Consider the following 23579-nt stretch of genomic DNA (forward strand, 5'->3'; position numbering starts at 1 on the left):
AAAGATTACTTAAAATCTTCCTTAAAAAAAGTGTCCTCTGGGGGGGGGGGGTAAGCTTTCTCTGAATGGAATTTAAATAAAATTTCTAATGATTTCAAGGCACCTGGGTGGCTCAGTGGGTTAAAGCCTCTGCCTTTTCAGCTCAGGTCATGATCCCAGGGTCCTGGGATCCAGCCCCATGTTGGGCTCTCTGCTCAGTGGGGAGCCTGCTCCCCCCAACCCCCACTGCCTGCCTCTCTGCCTACTTATAATCTGTCTGTCAAATAAATAAATAAACTTAAAAAAATTTTTCTCAAGATTTCACTTAATATAAGAATGTTAAATCAACCTATCTCTCTCTGGAACATCGTACAAAATCTACAAAATCTTCCCGAGATGCAGTGCACAGTGTGGCTCCCTCAGAGTCCATCATGTTTAGGGGCGCCTGGCTGGCTCAGTCAGTGGAACATGCAACTCCTGATCTCAGGGTTGTGAATTAAGAGCCCCAAATTGGGAATAGAGACTACTTAAAAACCCCAAAATCTTAAAAAAAAAAAAAAGTCTCATCATGCTTAACATGTTAAAAATGTTGGGTCTTCCTAATTTTCTTGCTGGACAATATACTGAAAAAATGAGTCAGGAAACTATTAATATAGTGAAACTGAAAAAAGTCTTTATAGATATGGCTAACTATATGTCAAAGGGATAAACTCAGGAAATATTTAAAGCCTGCTATTTAGACAAATCTGCATGAATTTCCAAGATGTAGTTTTCCGACAAACTATCAAAGTCTGAAATGCTGCCAAATGTGGGACAGTGGAGCAGTAAGAAAGAACTGGTGTGATCTAATATAGCAAATCCATGTTCTATTTTTGGAGACCATATTTTTATATGCCTAAGAACATGAAGCCAAGAGCTAGTATGAGAAAGGGTTAAAACAAGTGGAGGGTGGTGGTAAGGAGCTGAATAGAGTAAAAACATTAAGGGGTAGATTTGGAATTTTTTTTTTAAAGGTTTTATTTTAATTCCTGTTAGTTCACATAAATATTATATTAGTTTCAGGTGTACAATACAGTGATTCAACAATTGTAGAATTTTTCACAACTTGGAGATGTACTGCCACTTTTGAAAGAAAGGTAATAAAAATCATTGACAAAAAATTGACAAATTGGTACACATTTTACAAGAATCTAGTAAACGCCTCCAAACACTGCTGGGAGAACAGACTGCCAGATGAAAAGAACAAGGATCAATGAAATTACATTGTGAGCTCCATGAAGACAGATTCCGTTTTATTCTGTATTATCCCCAGCAGGTAACAGAACCTTAAGTATGACAGACAAATGTTAAGGCTTAGGGGTTAGGAATTATTTTAAAGGAGTTTGTTTATTGAATTGTAAGGCAGTACCTCCCCCGTCAAAAAAAGCTATTTCAATATTTAATACCAAGTAAATATACCCATTAGATCTAAACACAGCTGTCAAAAATTCACAGTTTATCAGGAAGCCTGGATGGCTCAGTTGGTGACTCTTGGTTTCAGCTCAGGTCATGATCTCATGGGCCTTGGGATCAAGCTCCATGTTGGGCTCTGCCCTCAGCAGGGAGCCTGCCTAAAGAGTCTCTCCCTCTGCTCACCTCCTTTCTTTCTCACAAATAAATAAATCTTTTTAAAAAATTCATAAATTATGGGGTGCCTGGGTGGCTCAGTAGGTTAAACCTCTGCCTTCAGCTCAGGTCATGATCTCAGGGTCCTGGGATCTAGCCCTTCATTGGGCTTCCCCCCCGCCCCCCGCCTGCCTCTCTGCCTACTTGTGATCTCTGTCAAATAAATAAATAAAATATTTTTTAAAAAATTAAAAATTCCTAATTTATCTTTTCAGTTTCTCATAAAAAACAAACAACGCAAACCTAAACCTACTTTCCACTGCCATTATACAATTCATCCTTAAATAATTAGCTTTGTTAACAATTAAAGTCAGAGGAGGAAAAAAAAAAACCTGTAATTTTAGTAAAAGGAGTAAAAAAGATATAAGCAGATGGGTTCCATGCAGACGAGACTCTAAGGGAGTAGTGCTGGCTAGCTCTGTGGCTTTTGTCCTCTAAGCCAATTTTGAAAGGAAAAAAAAAAATTGGAAAAGAAAACATTAAAAAAAAATACCACAGCATGAGTTATCATGAAGCCAGAAACTCTGTTCTTTTCTGCAAACCTAGTATGTACAAAGATACATATGGTACATGAATCTAAAATACATTATGTACAGGTATTTTGATGTAGTATATTATTATTTAATATACTAATATACTATTTAATATACTATATTATTTAATATACTAATATTATCCTTAATATGACAAGCAGGAAAATTCCCGAGTAATGAAAGACAATTTCCTCATCATCTGTACCTAATCTCTCCTATTCAACCTCTCTCGAAACAACTGCACATCCCACAGTACAGTTAACTAAATATCCTTATCACAATCTCCTCCCAGATTTTTTAAAAAATTAGATTATAATTTCCCAAGGCTCTTTTCCCATAAGCTTATGACTTAACCCCACTTGCTCTTTGTAAAACTCTTTGTAAACTAACCTGTCATAAACCCTCTCTACAAATGCACATCACTAAAATACACCCCCAGACCAGTTGACAGTAGTAAGCAACAAACTCCTTCCTTTGCTTTATGTTTAGTTTTCTCTCACTCTTCACATGTTGTTCCTGGGTACAGAAGTTCTTCCCCCACCCTCTTTCACTTAGTTTAGGACTCTATGCCTGCTTCCCAGAGGAAGATGACAAAAGCTACTTCTCCATCTGTGGAACTGGCTCTGTTCTCTCCCCTCCCCCTCAACCCATTCCAGTGTTCATCTTCTTCTTTCAGCTCATAGGGAAGGGAGAAGTTGAGAACTCAGTCTAGAGACTTACTCCATTAGCAAATCCCAGATGGATACATACTGAGGAAAGCAAGAATTGGGAGAGGTTTTTTAAAAAGCCATGTTCTGTGCTGTACCCCAACACACTAATGCCTGAAGCTTGGTTGGCATTCATTGGTCTCAGGTAAAAAAAAAAAAAAAAAAAAAAAAAAAAAGTTCTCTTTAGTGTTTCTTCGTAACATGGCTAAGAAGGGGTAGACAATTTATAAAACACTTCTAGCAATTTCCCTTTGGAGAGGAAAAGGGGACCGAATGAGAAGGAAAAGAAAAAAAGGGAAATTTGCTGTCACTCTCCCCTCACCTTCAGACTCTTTTGTATTCAATATGGAATCTAAGAAAAAAAAAAAAAAAAAAAAAAAAATGAAGATATCCACCAGAAACTAAGGTAAGTGGCATTTGGCTGGTAGCCCCAAGTCTAAAGGTTAGATACATACAATTCTTCTTTACCCCCTGCAGGGGCATAGGTGGAAATAGAAAGAAAGGATCTTCACTGAGTGGAGGATTCTATGTGACTGGATTTGCTTTCCCCTCCTGGACACTCTGTTCTCAAAATCATAGAGTGCCCCCTCCCTGACAGATAGTGCTCCGGCACCTAGTGGGGTAAAAGAAAACAAGAGAGGAAAAAAAGGAGAGAAAGATAGAAACATCAACAGCCATCTTGCCAAACTGACAACTGAATATATTATAGGAAAGAAGGAAATTAACTGCACTAACCAAGATAGAAAGTAATAAAAGATTACCTCTAAAGGTAGGTAAAGAAGGCCTCTAAACAAAATAGGCCTTCTCCCCTTTGACACACTAACCAAATATCACACAGTAAGTATTAGAAAGGAAATTTATGATTGTTAATTTTTAAAATTAGAGGCTGTCACTCTAAAAGTTAGAAAATAAATGCTCAACCTCCATGACTGGAATTTGTGTGTTTTATTCCAAATGCACAATGAATTTTTTAAGAAACAAAAAATAAGATTTTTAAACTACCCAATGCTGTGAAAGAAATGAGATCTACATAGCATTTAAATTCTAATGGTTACAGTTAATAATTACAAACTTCGTTAAATATAATAAACATCGCGCCCACAAAAAAGGAGTATTTTCCATATTAGGCTGCCCCACGTACTTTCCATACAGATTTCGAATTTAACCCAACTCCCCAAAGATGTGAGAACAATTTATGTAATTAATGGGAAAATAACAGCACGCTGAAAGAATTTACATCAAAGTTAAATTCAACACGGTTAGCATAATAACCCACTCATTGAATACAATTAACGCCCCATCTCTATTCATACCCACAATTGGGATAAAATACCGGGATTACAAATCTGCAACCAGAGATAAGGATACATTAGTAAGGCAAATCTGAAGTTATTATCTCCAACCATTCCGAGGTTTTTACAGGGAGGGGCTAGGGAGGCAAGCTTTGCACCACGGTCAAATGCTTAAGGGAAAAAAAAAATCAGGTCCAATTATTTGTCACCCCACTCTTATTCAGAGGACTGTCAAAGGAGAAAGAATGACTCTCACACTTTCTAAAATCTGATGCCTCAGGAGAAGAACAGGGAATCCACCATGCTCAAGTGCAGGACGAACACATCCTCCTCCCTCGGTCACACCACAGGAATGTCTGATGGAAGCAGCGACAGGAGAGATTACCACACTCTCGAGGACAGGTTGGCACAACGTGTTTTACTCCACCAAGCATTCCCAGGGTTACCACACCCCCTCAACAAGCGAGGAAGCACACTTCACGACCGAGGCCGCTGCCTCTCTCCAACAACAGTTCTCCCGTCACACGCACACGGCTCCCCTCAGCCCCCGCCCAGCACCACCACCGGCCCGGGCTCCCCCCGCCTCCTGCTGCGAGCGACCCCCGGCCTTCACTATCTCCCGCGCCCGGCGCGCCCCGGGCCCGCTCCCCGCCCCGGCCGAGCCCCGGCTCGTCGTCGAGTCCCTCCGACTGCAGTCCCCCACTGGGGGGAGGGGCGCGGGAGGCGGGAGCGGGCGCGCCTCCGCCTCACGCCACTACACCGGAGGAGAGAAGCGATCGCACCGCTCACCTGGCTCGGGCGGCTCCTCCCTCGCTCTCGGCCAGCGGAGCCGGGCGGTGGCTTCCGACGGAATCGCGGGCTGCCGGGCGGGCTGGAGGTCCGAGAACGAGAGGAGGGGGGAGGGGGTCGGGATGCCGGGAGCCGCCTCCTTTCTCCTCCACCACCGCGGCTCCCGCAGCCAGGCCGGGCGCCCTCGCACACTCGCCCACTTTCTCACAGCCTCGCGGTCGGTGTGGCTCTCCCTCACCCCCCACTCCCACACACACTCGCCCCCACCCTCACACACACTCACACCCGGCCGCCCCTCGCTCCCTCACTCGCCTGTAGTGCGCGCGCGCGCGACCCCGCTCACACACAGCGCGCGCGACGCCAGCGGAGACCGCCCCGCGCTCCCCCAGACCGAGGCGCCGCGCGCCGCTCGCCCGCGAGCAGAGGACCCTCGCGCGCCCCGGCCCCGCCCTCCAGGCGCGGCGGCGCGGAGGGCAGGGGGCGGGGGGGCGGTGGCCGGCGGGGCAAGGGGCCGGGCCAGCGCGCCGAGCCGAGCTTAGCGGATCCAACACCTGCGTCGGGACCCGCCCTCCCGGCTCCGGGTCCCCACTCGCAGCCATCGCCGGCCTCTCGGGTGGTGAAGGGGCGATGGAGGGCGCGCGCTGAGAGGGAAATGGGGGCGCGAGAGCGCTTCGAGGACGCGCTTTCCCCACCCGCCCCCAAACCGTCCTCACTAAGGAAGGAAAACGGGTGGGGGGGCGAGGTTTGTTCCCAACTCCAAACCGCAAGATTGATTCCTTCCGTTGTACACCCTCCCCACCCTCACAGTCCCTCCTAGGGCCCCATTCATCCACACTGCGAACCCTGACGCCAGCCCACCAAGCCTCTTGGGGACAGTGTGCTGTCTGCGTGTCCACGCCCAGCCCAGCTCAGCCCAGCCCACCACCCGCGCAGCCTTTCCGGTGCCCCCGCCTAGAGTCCCCTCAAGCGGTGGTCTCCCCCCCCCCCCCCAGAGGCAAAGACTGGGAACAAAGATCAATACCTATAAGGTCCTTATCCGTGTACGGAATAAAGACATTGCCTCTGTACATTATGAGGCAAAATTTTAAACTACAATACACCATATATTCTCAGGACTTTAAATATCTAGACGGGGTAGTGTGGTACAACCAGCTTTGCTACTTGGAAACCAATATAACCCCCCCACACCCCCTGCTAATCAGTTCCCTTAACTTCCTCCGAGCCTTTGTTATGAAAAGCTAGGAGTATATTTCAAGGTTCCTGTGAGAATGAAGTATATTTAGGAGCATTTTGAAAATCCTCAAGATGTCTATAAAAATTATAGTCCAAAGGAAGCTAGGAATGTATGTTCAGCTATGATACTACTGTTATTTTTTCTAGATCATGAAGAATGAAAACAAAGGCAACAGATGACTGTGCGACTCTATATGGCAAATGCATTTCTAAATAACCTTAGTCATTTATTACCACCAAGATCCCAGATATGAAATACCATAATGTCCTAACCAGTTTGCATTCTTCCAAGTCACATTCCATTCTGAATAGCCTCAGCCAACAAATTCTTTCCCCCCACTCGGTTCCCAATCTTTATGGTCTGCTGTTTTTTGCTGATTTCACTCAGTACTTAGTCCTTTAAGAGATACAACATAACCCAGGGTGGTAATTTCTGGACTGGATTAGATTTAAGTGATCTTCTAAAGTACCCTGACTTCTCTGTATCTTACTCTACCTGATTACACGAGTTATCTATAAAAATATTTCATAGAGGGCGCCTGGGTGGCTCAGTTGGTTAAGCAACTGTCTTCAGCTCAGGTCATGATCTGGGAGTCCCAGGATCGAGTCCCACCTCGCGCTCCCAACTCCATGGGGAGTCTGCTGCTCCCTCTGACCATCTCTCCTCTCATGCTCTCTCTCTCTCTCTCTCTCTCTCTCAAATAAATAAATAAAATCTTTAAAAAATATTTATAGAAACTATAAAAGTAGTTACTTCATTGAGTTAGTATAAGGAGTAAAGGAGCTAATAAGTGTATAAGACTTAAGGCCTGGAACAAATTACAAATTACAGTGCTACTGTAAGTGATTACTGCTGTTATGTTTTGCCACTGATAGTGAACCTAGGATAATGAACAGTTTTCACAAAGGACACATTTAGAGGAACAAATGTGCTACAGGACACACTACCTTCAGAAGAAAGGAAGAAAAGTTTACAGAGCTAAAATGTTTCTATTTATTTCCACCCTGATATTCATCTCCTGAAACAAAGTATATTCAATCTGAAGACAAAAGAGAAGCATTTTGTGATCAAGGAAACCTCGATCACAGAGATATTAACACAATGAGAATCTGGCAAAAGATAAAGGAAGAAATTGACACAGGGAAAAGGTTGCGTGACTGGCCCAGGAGATTATCAATAATACCTAGCCTGTCCATTACTCTTAGCGTTAAGAAACCCAATTTGGGGTAACCATGCATCACCCAGAAAAGGAAGGGTGAAACTGTGGGTAGGAAGTATTAGACTATTAATTCACCCGCCATCTGCCTTTTAAAAAATGCTATCTATAAACATACTGTCATTAGATGCCAGATATATCCAAAGAAATTAATAATGTATGTAACATTGCTCTCCACTAAAAGTAGAAAGTAACAAAAAACAGAATGGGTTTTTCTATTTTTTTAAGATTTTGTCTATTTTAGAGTGTATGTGCACAGGCACTGGGCAGGGCGGGGGGGGGCCGGGAGAGAGAGAATCCTCAAGCCCACTCCCCCACGGAGAGCAATGTGAGCTCAATCTCATGACCCTGAGATCATGACCCCAGACAAAATCAAGAGTCTGACACCTAACCTACTGAGCCACCCAGATGCCCTGAAAAAAAGCCTAGGATATGGCTCATTTTAAACCACCTGTTATTATATATTTACATTAATGATAATCAAATTCATACTTTATATTTTTGTATGAAGTAATGAGGGAAAAGCAATTATTTTTGGTATTTCCATAATGAAAAGGAAGGCCCAGAAAAGCTTGATTTCCTAGACTCAGTTGTAATCTTTGTACTTTTATGGTTGATATGTTTAGACTCACATCTCCTTTGAGTAGCAATGTATGCTCGAAAGTACTTCTGGGGCACCTGGCTGGCTCAGTGGGTAGAGCATGTAACTCTTTATCTTGGGATTCTGAGTCTGAGCGCCATGATGGGGTAGAGCTTCCTTTAAAAAGTATTTTAAGTAGCTTATCTTGGTTTTTAACCACTCATTTTTTTTTAAAGGTTTTACCCATTTATTTGACAGACAGAGATCACCAGTAGACAGAGAGGCAGGCAGAGAGAGAGAGGAGGAAGCAGGCTCCCTGTGGAGCAGAGAGTCTGACCCCAGGACCCTGAGATCATGACCTGAGAAGGCAGAGGCTTTAACCCACTGAGCCACCCAGGTGCCCCTTAACCACTCATTTTTAACCATTAAATTAATATTCTTCAGCCAGTTCAATCCCTTGAGAAGACATAATTAGCCTAGCATCTCTAGAGTCAGATAAATTTGACTTGAAATCCCAGCTTTATTAGTGGCATGTGATTGCTGTTTCAAATCTATAAGCCTCAGCTATCTCATCAACAAAATAAAGATGAAGTAACTCAAACATAACGCAGTACATAGTAAGTGCTCCAAAATATTAGCTATTGGAACGGCTGGCTGGCTCAGTGGTAAAACACATGATTCTTGATCTTGGGGTTTTGAGTTTGAGCCCCACATTGGGTGTAGAGATTAAAAATAAAATCTTTGGGGAACTTGGGTGGCTCAGCCAACTAAGTGGCTGCTTTCAGCTCAGGTCATGATTTCAGTCCTGGGATGGCGTTCGTACTGGGCTCCCTGCTTGTCAGGGAGTCTGATTTTCCCTCTTACTCCACGTGCCCACTCTGTCTCAAAAAAAATAAAATCTTTACAAATAAGCAGATAGGGGTGCCTGGGTGGCTCAGTGGGTTAAGCCTCTGACTTCGGCTTGGGTCATGGTCCCAGGGTCCCGGGATCGAGCCCCGTATGGGGCTCTCCGCTCAGCAGAGAGCCTGCTTCCTCTCTCCCCACATGCCTCTCTGCCTGCTTGTGATCTCTGTCTGTCAAATAAATAAATAAAATCTTAAAAAAAAATAAGCAGATAAAGACTATTGAAAGAGAGTGCAAGAGAAAGAGCACAAGTGGGGAGCCGAAGAAGAAGCAGGCTCCCACTGATCAGGAAGCCCACCTTGGGGCTCGATTCCCGGGCCCTGAGATCATGACCTCAGCAGAAGGTAGATGCCGAACTGACTAAGCCACCCTGGTGCCCCAAGAAACACTTCTAAAAGTTCCTGGGTGGAAGGCACATAAAATTCAACGAGTGGGCGCCCGGGTGACTCAGTCCTTAAGCATCTTTCTGCTCAGGTCATGATCTCAGAGTTCTGGGATCAAGCCCCGCATAGGGCTCCCTGCTCAGCAGGAAGCCTGCTTCTCCCTCTTCCACTCCCCCTCCTTGTGTTCCCTCTCTCCATGTTAAATAAATAAATAAATAAATCTATCTTTTTAAAAAACAAAAAGAAAATTCAACGAGTTCATGAAAACTAAAAAATCTCCCCTAACAAAGTTGTCCAGGTCCAACCAACTCCCTCTCTCTGATCAGACTTGTGTTGCACTGGTGTTATCTCTACATCAGGCAGAAAAACAGAACTCATATATTATTACCTAAAATGCACATCAAACAAAAAAACTCTTTAAGTACCCCCATAGACACCATCTGGTGCAAATCTTTCCCTCCCGGCTTTAGACAAGAAAACAAGCTGGGATTTGACCAAAATTAAAGTCCTCAAAGTAGTAAAAAGGAGAATTGTAAACAGGAATGAATCCAGGATTGTATTCAGTACCTCAAATAGTGTTCTTTAGGCTGTTAGCTAAGTGATTACTGTAAAATTCTTATTGGTGGAGAAAAGTGGGTGTCACATCAGAACCTACACTCGCAAATAAGGAATGGTGGCAGCAGCTGCGTTGATCTAGCTCTCCCCACTGCTTCCTCTCCCAGAACCAGCCGGCTAGAACCAGCCCGACAACGACAGTCTTCAGTTAGCATAGCTAAATACTGATCTAGCCTTTCCCCACCCACATCCCTCCTCCTTTTCCGCCACTCCATTTCTACACATTAAACTGAGCGTCTAACTATGCTAAGAAAATGCCAGTGCCAGACACAAAGGAGGATGGGGGCGGGGGAGGCAGTGAACACCGTACGTTTGCTGAATCAGAAGAAAAGGGTGTAAAGAAAGACAAGACTTAAAAAGAGTAATGTAGGTTTCCCTCTCCTTCTTTAATTGTATCTGGTTGTTAGGAATATTTCTTTTTCTCTATTACACAGGAATAACCTGGAATGCTTGTTTAAAATGCAGATTCCTTGGCCCTCACCTCTGACCTTTTGACTCAGCCTGTGTATCCACATTGTTTTTTAAAGATTTTGTTTACTTGAGAGAAAGAGAGGTGAGACAGAAAGAGAGGAGAAACAGAGGGAGAAGCAGACTCCCCGAGGAGCGGGAAGCCAGATTCGAGACTTGATCCCGTGACTCCAGGATCGCCACCGGAGCCCAAGGTAGTCACTTAAGCAGTTCGCTTAACCAACTGAGCTACCCAGGTGCCCTGCGTATCTGCATTTTGAGACAAACTCAAAACTTACAGAATCAGCCATGACTATATTTTTAATTCGCATCCTAAGTAATTCTTAGACACAGGAAAGTTTGAGATTAATGTCTTAAAGAGAAAAATAACCATTTGTAAAATGTTATTTAAAGCCATCAACATTTATTAACTCATTTTAGCTTCAGACAACTTGGTAAGGTTAAGCTTAGATTGTGAGTCCCGTCTGACAGAGAAAAGTGAGGCAAGGAGATTAAATCATTGGTGGTAATTTCCTAGTCTCTTGTTCCCTCTTTACTGGAGTATCTTAAAAGTTTATCAATCCAGGAGCGCCTGGCTGTCTCATTTGGTAGAACATGTGACTCTTGATCTTGGGATTGAGTTTAAGCCCCATGTTCGGGGTAGTCCATGCGTGGGGGGGGGGTAACTGGGTCGTAGGCATTAAGGAAGGAACATGATGTAATAATGAGTACTGGGTATTATATGCAACTGATGAATCACTAAATTCTACCTTTGAAACTAATACACTATATGTTAACTACATTGAATTTAAATAATTTTTAAAGATTTATGTATTTATTTATTTAACAGAGAAAGATCACAAGTAGGCAGAGAGGCAGGCAGAGAGAGCAAGGCAGGCAGAGAGAGAGCGGGAAGCAAGTTCCCTGCTGAGCAAAAAGCCCGATGTAGGGCTCGATCCCAGGACCCTGAGATCATGACCTGAGCTGAAGGCAGAGGCTTTAACCCACTGAGCCACCCAGACACCCCAATAATTTTTTAATCTAAAAAAATTTTTTTTTAAGTTTATCAATCTGGAAGAGTAACAGAAACCTTAAATGAATTAGTAGACACTTCAACCACAGAAATGCTGCTGATTATTTTTTTTAAAGGTTTTATTTGGAGCACCTAGGTGGCTCATTAGGTGGAATGTCTGCCTTCAGCTCAGTTCATCATTCTGGAGCCCTGGGATCAAGTCCCAGGTGGGGCTCGCTGTTCGGCGGGGACACTTGCTTCTTCCTCTGCACCTCCCCTTGCTTGTTCTCGCTCTCTCTCTCTCAAATAAGTAACTTCTTTTTTAAAACAAGATTATTTATTTATTTATTTATTTCACAGAGAGCGAGAGAGAGACAGACACAGAGAGGGAACAAAAGCTGGAAGAGTGGGACAGGGGAAAGCAGGCTTCCCACCAAGCAGAGTACCCGATGTGGGGCTCAGTCCCAGGACCCTGGGATCACAACCCAAGCCAAAGGCAGACCCTTAAACACTGAGCGACCCAGGAGCCCCAAATAAACAGAATTTTTTAAAAAACATTTTATTTATTTATTTACAGAGAGATCACAAGTAGCAGAGAGGCAGGCGGAGAGAGAGGTAGAAGCAGGCTCCCTGCTGAGCAGATGCCCATGTGGGGCTACATCCCAGGACCCTGAGATCATGACCTGAACCGAAGGCAGAGGCTTAACCCACTGAGCCACCCAGGCGCCCCTTAATAGCATTAAAAAATAAAAAAGATTTATTAATTTTAGAGAATGTGAGCAGGAGCAGGGGGAGGGCAAAGGGAGAGAGAGTATCTCAAGCCAACTTTAGTGTTGAGCACAGGGTCTGATGTGGGTCTCCATCTCACAACCCTCAGATCAGGACCTGAGCTGAAATCAAGTGTTGGAGGCCTAACCAACTGAGCTACCCAGGGACCCCTGGGTTTTATATATAAAACAGCATTTTATATTTTAAAATGTATATTTTAAAAGATTTTATTTATTTGACACAGAGAGAGAGAACACAAGCAGGCAGAGTGGCAGGCAGAGGCAGAGAGAGAAGCAGGCTCCCCGCTGAGCATGGAGCCCAACAGGGGACTCAATTCCAGGACTCTGGGATCATGACCTGAGCGGGCAAGCAGCTTAACTGACTGAGCCACCCAGGCATCCTGAAACTGTTTTTTTGTTTGTTTGTTTTTAAGATTTTATTTATTTATTTATTTGACAGGCAGAGATCACAAGTAGGCAGAGAAGCAGGCAGAGAGAGGAGGAAGCAGGCTCCCCACTGAGCAGAGAGCCTGATGCAGGGTTCCATCCCAGGACCCTCCTGGGTCATGGGTCATGAGACCCGAGCTGAAGGCAGAGGCTTTAACCCACCGAGCCACCCAGGCGCCTCCTGAAAAACTGATATTTAAACCACACAAGGGCTATGCGGACCTTTCACAATTTATCTCACTATCAGTGCCACAAATTATTAATATTTACATATTAAATAAGAATTCTAGAAGCAGCGCACAGTATCTTGGACCAGGTCCCTTTTTGCTGTCCCCGTGCTTTCTTCCTCCCCCGTGCCCAGCCCTCGGTGGCCACCGCCCCTCCCCCACCCCGTTGGTGTGATGATTTCATCTGTTTGATGTGGCTATTTTGCGTTGCATCGTGTGCTGCCCCTGCCCGTCCTCAGTCCCTGTGCGCGCGCCTTCTGCGATGTATGCCCCTTGCCCCTCCCCCACACTAATAATTTATATATATAAGTATCTATATGACGCTCTTTAAAAACATCCCAACCAAAACCAAACAAAAACATCCTCACGACTCCCCAGGGGGGGAAAAAAAAAGAATTCTAGAAGCATTCTAATGATCTAGCACCACCATGACTGTTCCGGTCAGCTTTGCTGTCTTCTGCACATTAAAAAAGTTAAACTGTGAAGCCCTGTTCCTGAGTATAAATTCATTTGTTCTCCTCAGTGCAAAGAAACAGAGCAATTTGGGCGGGGGGGGATGAAGTAACTGGGTAGACATTAAGGAGGACAGGTGATGTAATGAGCAATGGGTAGTATATAAGACAGATGAATCCCTGCCCTCTACCTCAGAAACCAATACTACTTTATGTTAACTGAATTTAAATAAAAAGAAACAGCAGTATCTATTCTGTCCAGATTCATTTTATTTTATAATCAGATTTATTCAGAGAGGGAAGAAGGGCAGAGGAGAGGGAAAAAGAGAATCCCAAGCAGACACTCACACTGCCCCCTGCTGGGCACGGAGCCCCTATGCAGGTAGGGTTCAATCCCATGACCCTCAGATCAGAACCTGAGCTGAACAGATGCCTAACCAACTGAATCACCCAGGTGCCCCTTTTATTTTGTTCTTAGATCACTTCTGTTTTCTTGGCTTTCAAACCCCAGATTGATTGTTGAGTTAATTTTTTTTTAACTTTTATTCTTTTTATTTTTTGAGTTATTTTCATATTATTATTTTAAGATTCATTTATTTGACAGAAGGCGAACAAGAATGGGGAGTAGAAGAGGGAGAAGCAGGCTCCCCACTGAGCAGGGGGCCTGATGTGGGACTTGATCCTAGAACCCTGAGATCAAGACCAGAGCTGAAGGTGGCCTCTTAACCAAATGAGCCACCCAAGTGCCCCTGAGTTAGTTCTAACTCTTCCTTGCTTTTTTAGTTAGCCTCACTTCCATCAACTCTACCTGAATTCCCAAACTCTTTGATTTTTCTCTTCTCTCTCTCAGTGCTTTGGAATTTTTATCCTAACAGCACAATATAAGTCAGAAGAGACAAAAAAGAGAGAAAGAAATCCATGTTGGGTGGCACAATGGAATTACCAGACAAATCTCTAATACACAGGTTCTAATCCTTCTTGCTTGTTTCCAAGAACTTTTCTGGACAGCCAGAATAGACAACCTAGACTAAAACAGAGGATCTATAATAGTGACTTGCTTAGTAAAGAAACGAATGAAAACATAGGAATGAGAAAATTACCAGAATAATACTTGAAACATGTATAGTTTATAATTATCTGTACCCAGACTCATAAACCTAAAATGTCTAAAGATTATGGAACATGCTCAGAGCTTTTAGGGAAGCTTTTAGAGCTTTTAAACTTTGTAATAACCCTACTGGATTTCAGTGTTTTCTTTTACAAGTGAGCAAACTGAGGAACAGAGAGTCCAAATAACTTTTACAAACTCACACAGCTTTAAGTGACATAACCATAGCTAGAGTCCAAGCATCAAACTACATACTCTTAACCATTTCTTCTAATCCCTCCAAAGGCTATAAAACTGGTTTTCTCTGCGGTCCCCCCCTTCTTAGTACAGCAGCCCCCCTTACCCGTGGTTTTGCATTCTGTGGTTTCCGTTACCCACAGTCAACCAAGGTCAGGAAGCAGATGATCCTCCTCAACAGCAGCTTAACTCAATGTCACAATGTCATTCATCTCACTTCATCTCATCACACAGGCATTGTGTCATCTCACAGCATCACAAGAAGGGGGAGTTCGGCACAAGATATTTGAAATCACATTCATGTAACTTTTTTACAGTAAATTATTTTAATTGTTCTCTTTAATTATTTTATCACTAATCTCATACTATACACAATTTATAAATTAAACTTTATCACAGGTGTGTATGTATAGAAAAAAACATAAGTCTCGATACTATCTGTGGTTTCGGGGCCCCATTGGGGGTCTTAGAACATATCTCCGGTGGCTAAGTGGGGGATAAGTGTATATAAAGTTTTATTCAGGTATCAATGCCTGCGGTTTGGGCTTATGTCTTCAGTATCATATAGAGAATGTTTGCAAATACATGTATCAGAATTTGTCACAAAGGATCTAAGAGTCCATTAGCCAAGCATACCTATAAAGACTGAACAAAAATTACTAATACCTGTTATTGCCTGGGTGGTTTAGTCCTTAAGTGTCTGCCTCTGGCTCAGGTCCTGATTCCTGGGATCAAGCCCCATATCAGGCTCCCTGCTCAGACGGAAGCGTGCTTCTCCCTCTCCCACTCCCCCTGCTTGTGTTCCCTCTCTAGCTGTGTTTTTTTCTGTCAAACAAATCTTAAAAAAAAAAAAAAAAAAAAAAGTACTAATCCATTTCAGTTATAAATGAATTTGCTGAAGTCATGAAAGCTTTATCATTAGCTTTTCCTCAATGGTCAAGGATTACTGCCTTACGAGGGACCAGGAAATGTGCTGAGGTTTAAAAAGGGACCCAATGACACACTAGGGCAAAAAGTAGTTAAACCAGAAACTCGGAGGTTAGCAGAGAAACCAGGGTTTGGTGCCTAACAGAGGTTAAAAGTAGGTCAGTGTCCCTGGGAGTCACAGCTGATGTCATCTGAGAAATGTGGTGGGAGAAGGGGAGGTAAAATTTAAGGTGGAAAAGTAGCGAGACTCTTTGAGGGGGAGAGCTGTTAAGCGGGCTGGTGAGGAATTTTGCAGAGCAGAGCTTAAATCAGCCTTTCAGCCTTTCGTAGGCCGATGGCAGAAAACAGCAGACACACCATTTCCTCCTCCCCCTCCCAGCCTGCCTTCGCCCAGGCCTCATCCCTACCGCCATCACCATCACACCCCCTCTGCTGGAGACAAAGACGGCAGAGAAAGGAACAAGGAGAAAGACAAGCCTGAAAAATAATTAGTTTGATAAAGGAGAGACAGGTGAGGAAAGAAGTGAAAGAGAGTTTTAATCAAATCCAGGGAACCATGATGGAGAGGAGGAAATAACAAAGGAGAGAGGCAGATTTAAAAAAAAAAAAAAAAAAAACAGTAGGAAGGGAAGGAGGAAAAGATGGCTGAATGAAACAAAAGCCTTATTAATTAATGGGGCAAAGGTAGCATTGGAAATGTAATTATAATAATTTCTAACCTTAAAAAAATGACGTGAGTAAAGAACTGAGAAAGACACTGTAATGATTACGATTTGAAACTAAAAAAATGTAGTTAGTGTTTCGGCAATAAAGCAAAACTGGGACGCTCCCAACTGGAACTCCTCCTCCCCAGCCTGCATCCAAGTTCAAAGTGATGCTGCCTCTGTGTTTATCTGTCTAGGTCTACAAGTTCTTTTGCCGAAGTTAAGTATTTCATTAGTTCCTGTTAAATTTTGTCAATAATTGTAGTATTACTTTGGAGGGTGGGGATAGGGCATGTTCCCACAACCCCTGCTTTTGAAATGTCATGCACGTTACTATTTTAATCACCACAAAGGTAATTCTTTAATCCTGTTCAATTAAATCTCTCTCTCTCTTTTTTAAAAGATTTTATTTATTATTTGACAGAGAGAGACATAGCAAGAGAGGGAATACAAGCAGGGGGAGTGGGAGAGGGAGAAGCAGGCTTCCCATTGAGCAGGGAGCCTGATTCAGACTCGATCCCAGGACTCTGGGATCATGACCTGAGCTGAAGGCAGACCCTTAAGGACTGAACCACCCAGGCACCCCCCAATTAAGTCTCTGTTCAAAACTGAATGACATTCCATAATGTCCATCTGCTTTCCTATTTAACAGCAACAACAACATGAACCCTCTTTTTTCTTTTTAAAAACCATTAATGCTCCTGTTTGGATAACCGTTAAGTTTTAAAACATCCCCCAGAGTAACCAAAATATACCTGTAATATTCATGTTTACACAGACCCTGTCTCGAGAGAAATAAGAAAAACTAGGAACCATCTCACCAAGGTGCAGGAAGAACTAGGGAAATATAATGCCAAGATTAGGAAGAATGCTACTTTTCTCTCCCTCCTCTTCTCAAATTCCTATGGAGGGAATGTCTATTGTTTGATCTTCTATTTTCTCATTCCTTCTTTTTCAAATCTTTTTTTTTCTCTTGTTGAAACAGATCTCTTTATTTCCAGCTCCTGTTGCCCCCATATTTCCTTCGGACTTTGTTGTGACTTGGCTTAGTCGGCTAGACTTCACTAAACTTTCAGAACTGGAATCAGAACAGTGCATTTGGCAAAAAGTCCGTCACACATACCACACAACCACAAACAAGCACTCTGACTGCAAAATCCTTTCAACAATACATTCCCGTTTCCTGCATTCAGCAGTTCACACAGACCCATGATCTGAAATCAGCAGCACATGCATTCACATACATTCTGCATGCACAGAGCCTCTGCAGTCAGCTCACAAAGACAAAGTATCTGCAGAAAGGTCTTTGCAGGCAGCAGGCGCCGCCAGTACATTCTCCTCCTCCCCTCTTCTAAGCTCTTCCTCACTGGCTCTTTCTCCCAGCCACCTCCCCCCTGCTCGCTGGCAGAGGCTCCCCTCCTTTTCCTGCAGTTCTGGAAGTCGTAACTGCAGTGCCATCCATCACCCTCCCAACAGGTCCTCGGGCAAAGGAATTGTTTCTTGAAGCTCGATTTTCTCCTGACAGAGAACTTGCTTCACCAAAGGGTCTGTCGGAACAGAATCTTCTTCTGGAACACAACACTGTAGGCTGAGTCCTAGTGACCTAACTTATTCTAGCGGAGCCTCATTTCGACATGGAGAAAGCAGGGAGGAAAAAAAACAGAAAAGAGGTTAAGAAGTGGAAAAGAGAAAGTCCTAGTAGAAATTTCAAGAAGGACAACTGGAATAAAAGCAAAAAACAACAACAACAACAACAAAAAACAGACTTAGGAAGGTCAGAGGGGAGAGCTGAGGAAGAGAGAAAATGGAGCTGATGTGAAAGTAAAAGGAGAAACAAAGAACCGAGATAGAATTATGACAGATCAGTTAAAATAGCTTCTCAAACTTTCTGTTACCCAGTAAGTTACTGTGGTAACCCTAGAAGTAGAAGAGATTAGAAAGTTAAAAAGAGAATTGGTGAGGGGCGCCGGGGTGACTTAGCTGGTTAAGCATTTGACTCTGGATTTTGGCTCAAGATTCCCTCTCTCTCCTTACCCCTCCCCCGCTCTCCCTCTTTAAATAAAAAAAAAAAAAATCAGTGATAAAGAAAGACTACTGATGAGATTATATATTTTGAAATTCCCTTAAAAGACAGACACCCATCACATATCTGACAAAAGGAAGATTCAAACAACCAATGTGAAAGTATTTAACGATAGTTGGAGAGAAGGTACATTTAAATATCAATTAAAACAGATATTTGTTGCAAATACTGCAGTATTTGAGATATATTAAATATTTATCTGCTGTTTATCTGAAATTCAAATTCATTTGGCTTATCTTATCTACCAATCATATCCTCAGGGGATCTCGACACAAGCTCAGGTCAAGGCTGAGAAACACTGGAACAAAGTAAGCAAGCAGGCATTTAGCAAGACCAAGAGGAAGTGGTTGCCAAGTGTAGATTCCTACCCTCAACACAAACATACGAAATCGCCAAAAGAGCTCAGGAGTTTTTGACATGCACTGGATAATTTTGATATACTTAAGTTTGATAACCCCTGATTTTCTCAATTCTTCCACAGAGCCCTTCCTAAATCTACATGAAATGTGTTAAATTAACTAATAAACAAGGGGACCATTAAACTGAGGCTCTACATAAGAAACCATAATCAACCTATAAATATCTCAAGGTTACAAAATTTAAAGCTAAGGACAGCCAGTCACAAATGGCCAAATCAACTAAATGATGAAGCAATTAATCTCCCTGCTTTTGCCTTTTTTCTCTAAAAGTCTCTCTCAGGGGCACCAGGGAGGTTCAGTCGGTTAAGCAGTCGGTTAACTTCTGCTGTGGTCATGGTCTCAGGGTCCTGAGATCGAGTACCACGTTGGGCTCCTGGTTCCGCAGTGAGTCGGAGAAGCCGACTCTGCTCTTCCCCTCATATTCTTTCTCTCTCTCTCAAATAAATAAAATCTTTTTAAAAATTATTTAAAAAATTAAAATAACATAATAAATATAAATAATTAAAATTATTTAAAAATTATTTTAAAATTTTAATATGCCTCCATTTATATTTTTAATAGTTCTGGTTATCAAGGAGATCCCTCATAACCCCCAAGGCAAAGAGCAACCCAGTGAGCCAGGTAAATACCCAGTGAGCCCGATAAGTTCACTGCTTTTTCCCTATGTCTGGACCGTTAGGGGTTCATGCCTCTCTGACCTTAGCTCTGTAACTTTTGTGTTATGAGCTTGATTTGAGCATTTCTTTTTCCAGACTGGCTTCAGGAATAAGTCAGAAATGAAGTGGGCCCAGCTCGGTGTTGGCAGAGGTCATCGAGAGAACATGACCTCGCCCAGCTGACTGCAAGGTGGACTTGGATAATTGGAGGGCCCTCTCCCTCACCCCATCTTTGGAATGTGCATTCTGTTTGCCTTCCCTATTCCCAGAAGCTTCCCCAAGGACACAGCCTTCAGACAGAAGCATGGTGTTGATGTGGGAAGCAGAGGCAGAAGAAAATTATTAAATTTGCTTACCTATTGACAAGCCCTTGAAACAGGCGGAGTGACTCTCCTCTAGGGACTCAATTACCCTCACCTTGAGGCTTTGCTAAGGCCAAAGGACAATCCTAGCTTGACTGATCCCCTACCCCCAACCAGGATCCTGTAAGTCACTTTAACAATTCCTTAGGAAACTTTATCTCTAAACCTCCAAGATAGTGTCGACAATCATTCCCAAGCATAAGGCCCACTGATAAACATCTAAAGAGAAGTTTTTATTACTGGTAATGAATAACCTTTTCCCCCAGACAATAGCTAGCCCCTCAAGACCCTAGAAACCTTGCTTCCCAAATTCCTTAGAGACTTATAGCATCCCTAATCCCCTCCCCCAATTTACAAGTATGTAATAGACCACTCCTCATGTCCCCAGGGCAGCAGCTCTTCCTGCCCAAGGGTCCTATCCCATGCTTTAATAATCTACCATTTTGCACCAAAGATGTCTCAAGAATTCTTTGTCATCGGCTATGGACTTTATCTCACCGAACCTCACCTATGTTCTAGAACTTCATCAGTGTTGAGGCTATCTGAACTACAGATGTGACTAAACCCAGGTATCAACTTTTAAGATTTGGCAGGTAGGTCCACAGATCTACTCATCCTGAGGCCCCCTAAGACAAACCTTGTAAGATCTTTTGCTTCTGAATCCTGCCATTTACTCATCTGGAAAAGTCTGCCTTTCCGTCTCTCCTTGTCCACTCCATATAGGTCCAATGGGCAACCCAACAACTGGTAAGCCACCCAGGAGAGCGAAAAAATGGGCCTTGGGAAAGAGGTGTCTACAAGGGAGATCCCACAGTGGTACTGCCTTCTAAGTCATCGGGAGAGGTGGCTTCTATGTTTGATGCTTATAGATCACTGTATGAGAATAAGGACACCCTGAAAATGCAGGCTGGTTTGATGGGTTTATTTGATGAACTGTAGAGTATTCTGCAGAAAAGGGGAACACATGACCGCTGTGATGGGCTGGCTTCTCCCGTGGACAGCCTAGCCAGCCACCAATATCCAACAAGACACTGAAGCTGGCGTTAGAGCTGGAGGAAGAGCTAAGAGAAGGGCATGAAGGTTTCCACTCTTCTGCTAGCTTTGGGGCTAGCCTAGCTGACAAAGTGGAATAGCGGAATAATCTGGAAACCTCAGTGTGTCATTTTCAAAAGCGAGGGGGGGGTGCAGATTAAGGTGTGACTGCTTGTGACAAAGCCTGATTAGGATGCTAAATGGTAGAATTCCCTGGAAAAGGGATGTGAATGAAGAGGGTGTTGTGATGATTGACAAGGAAAGGAATAAAATGCCCAGTGCTATCAATGCCCAAAACAAAAGCAATTTTTAAGTAGCAATCATCCCAAAATGCCTACGGCAAAAATTTAACATTCTTTTGCTGCTGCCTTGAAACTGTAAATCTTATCATGTCTTTGAAATGTAAAGACCTAGGGGTTATCCAAAACTTTGCAGGAGGAGGCTGAAGACAAAAAAGGAGCAAAAAGAGAATTTTTCAGATACAGTCCTTTGTAAGTTCCCTTGACCCTAAAGTACCACACCGTAGCCTCCAAAAGATCACAAATATCAATAAAAAGCTTTAGCCATGGGAGTGAAATAAAAGTTATCTGTACTGATGTATGTTCTGTATATAATCTTTCTTTACCCTCTAGGATATTGCCAAAATTGACTTATAAAACAGGCAAGGGTTTTTTGTTTTTGTTTTTTTCAAAACTACTAGAAATAATAAGGGTGGAAGGAAATGACTGCATGAAAAGAAGGTAAGGGAAGTAGAATGTGATAGAATTTTTTGAGAGGGTAAAGAAAGATGTGAAGGACATGGTGGCGGGGCAGCGGTTGTTGGGGGGGTAAAGGCGGAAAGAAAGTAATTTTGTCCTAAAATAAAGTTATTGTTCCAAGATGAAAAAAATAATAAGATAGGATAAAGCTGAATGGATACAAAAACTTTTTTTTTTTTTAGATTTTATTTGTTTATTTGACAGAGATCACAAGTAGGAGAGAGGCAGGCAGAGAGAAGAAGGGAAGCAGGCTCCCTGCTGGGCATCGATCGATCCCAGGACCCTGAGATCATTACCTGAGCTGAAGGCAGAGACTTAACCCACTAGCCACGCAGGTGCCCCGATACAAAAACTTATTTATTTATTTTATTTAAGAGAGAGACAGAATGAGACAGTAGCAGAGGGAGAAGTAGACTCCCAACTGAGCAGGGACCCTGACTTGGGGCTTGATCCCAGAACCCTGGGATCATGACCTGAGCAGAATGCAGACACTTGACTGACTGGGCCACCCAGGCACCCCTGAATGGATAAAGAAAATTGAGAAAGTTTGTGGGAAAAGAACATTAAAGAATTTTACGTGTAGTCAAGCTAAGATCAGAACGTACTTAAAGTTAAAAAAGAAAAGGACAGTTTTAATATCAAAAGTACACTACTGCATAATTAAAATTTTGCTTCCTTTCTGTTAAATACATTTTCTTAGATTTTTGGTTTGCTCTTAAATTGTAAACAAAGGTTTTTATTTATCTGAATACATAAAACTTCAATGTAATCTGCCAAAAAAAACAAAGATTCTGTGTTTTGTCTTTATCAGGTCTTTGATCACTTAAAAAAAAAGGAGTCTTCTCTCAGAAAAACTGGGTTTTCACAACTATGTAATTTTTATTTTATTTACAGTCATCTCTCTATACCCAACATGGGGCTTGATCTCCAGTCCCCAAATCATGCTCTATTAACTGAACCAGTCAAGGACCCCTGTCCTAAACATTAATACATTTGAATGGTCAACCTGTAAGTCCTGTTGACCCATAATTTTTTTTAAAGAATTTATTTATTTATTTGACAGAGAGAGATCACAAGTAGGCAGAGAGGTAGGCAGAGAGAGAGAGGAGGAAGCAGACTTCCCGCTGAGCAGAGAGCCCGAAGCGGGACTCGATCCCAGGACCCTGGGATCATGACCTGAGCCGAAGGCAGAGGCTTAACCCACTGAGCCACCCAGGGGCCCCAAGGCCTGTTGCCTCATATGCTCATATGCCAGACTGGGGACCCCATCAAGGCACCCAATACTGTCAAGGTATGGAAGGTACAAGAAACTCACCATGGATCAAGGGGTTATGCCCCTGAGAACACCAAACCTCATCATGCCTGAGAAAGGAATTATCTCCTAAAATTTGCAATGGGACATTGCACAGGATGGATGAGTTACTTTGCATCCCTAGGTAATGGGGAACTACTCAGTCTCCACTGAGGATCCCATTGTGCTGCGGCAAACCAGAGCTGTAGAAACCGTTAGCTAACATCATGCTTAATAGTGAGATACGAGACAGTTTCCCACTAGGATCATAAACAAGGCAAGGTTATCTCCTCTCATCACTGCTTTCAACATTATTGAAGTCTAGCTATTGCAGTAAAACAAGAACAGCAGAGAGGTGTATGCATTGAGAATGAAGAAATAAAATTGTCTTTATTTGCATATGACTCAATCATCTATGTAGAAAATGTCGAGGAATTGAACAAAAAAACCCTCCTGGAACTAATAGGGATCATAGCATGGTTGCAGAATACAAATAATAAAATTCTCTTTTTTTTTTCATATACCAGTAATGAACAACTGGAATTTGAAATTTAAAAAATACAATTTATGGGGTGCCTGGGTGGCCCAGCAGGTTGGGAATCTACCTTCTGTTTTGGGCTCAGGTCATAAACTCAGGGTCGTGAGATGGACCCTGAGCTGGGTTCTTCACTCAATGTGGAATCTGCTTGAGATCCTTTCTCTCTCCCTCTGCCCCTCACCCTGCTCTTGGGCTCTCAAATAAACAAATAAATCT

The 23579-nt window shown here is 42.9% G+C and overlaps 1 protein-coding gene across 5 annotated transcripts in view; it reads right to left on the bottom strand.

The window, feature by feature from the left end:
* Positions 1-14773, bottom strand: part of RIMKLB (ribosomal modification protein rimK like family member B) — a 76815-nt gene extending 62042 nt beyond the window's left edge. For 2 of the 5 annotated variants that reach the window (XR_006604708.1, XR_006604709.1), the window contains exon 1: positions 4966-5269. The gene's annotated coding sequence lies outside the window, so the exon portion shown is untranslated. The other 3 variants (XM_004752506.3, XM_004752509.3, XM_013056104.2) reach the window with 3 other exon arrangements.
* Between the last annotated feature and the right edge of the window lie 8806 nt (positions 14774-23579).

This window comes from Mustela putorius, unplaced genomic scaffold (assembly GCF_011764305.1).
Source record: "Mustela putorius furo isolate JIRA1106 unplaced genomic scaffold, ASM1176430v1.1 tig00537227_pilon_pilon_pilon, whole genome shotgun sequence".
Taxonomy (NCBI): domain Eukaryota; kingdom Metazoa; phylum Chordata; class Mammalia; order Carnivora; family Mustelidae; genus Mustela; species Mustela putorius.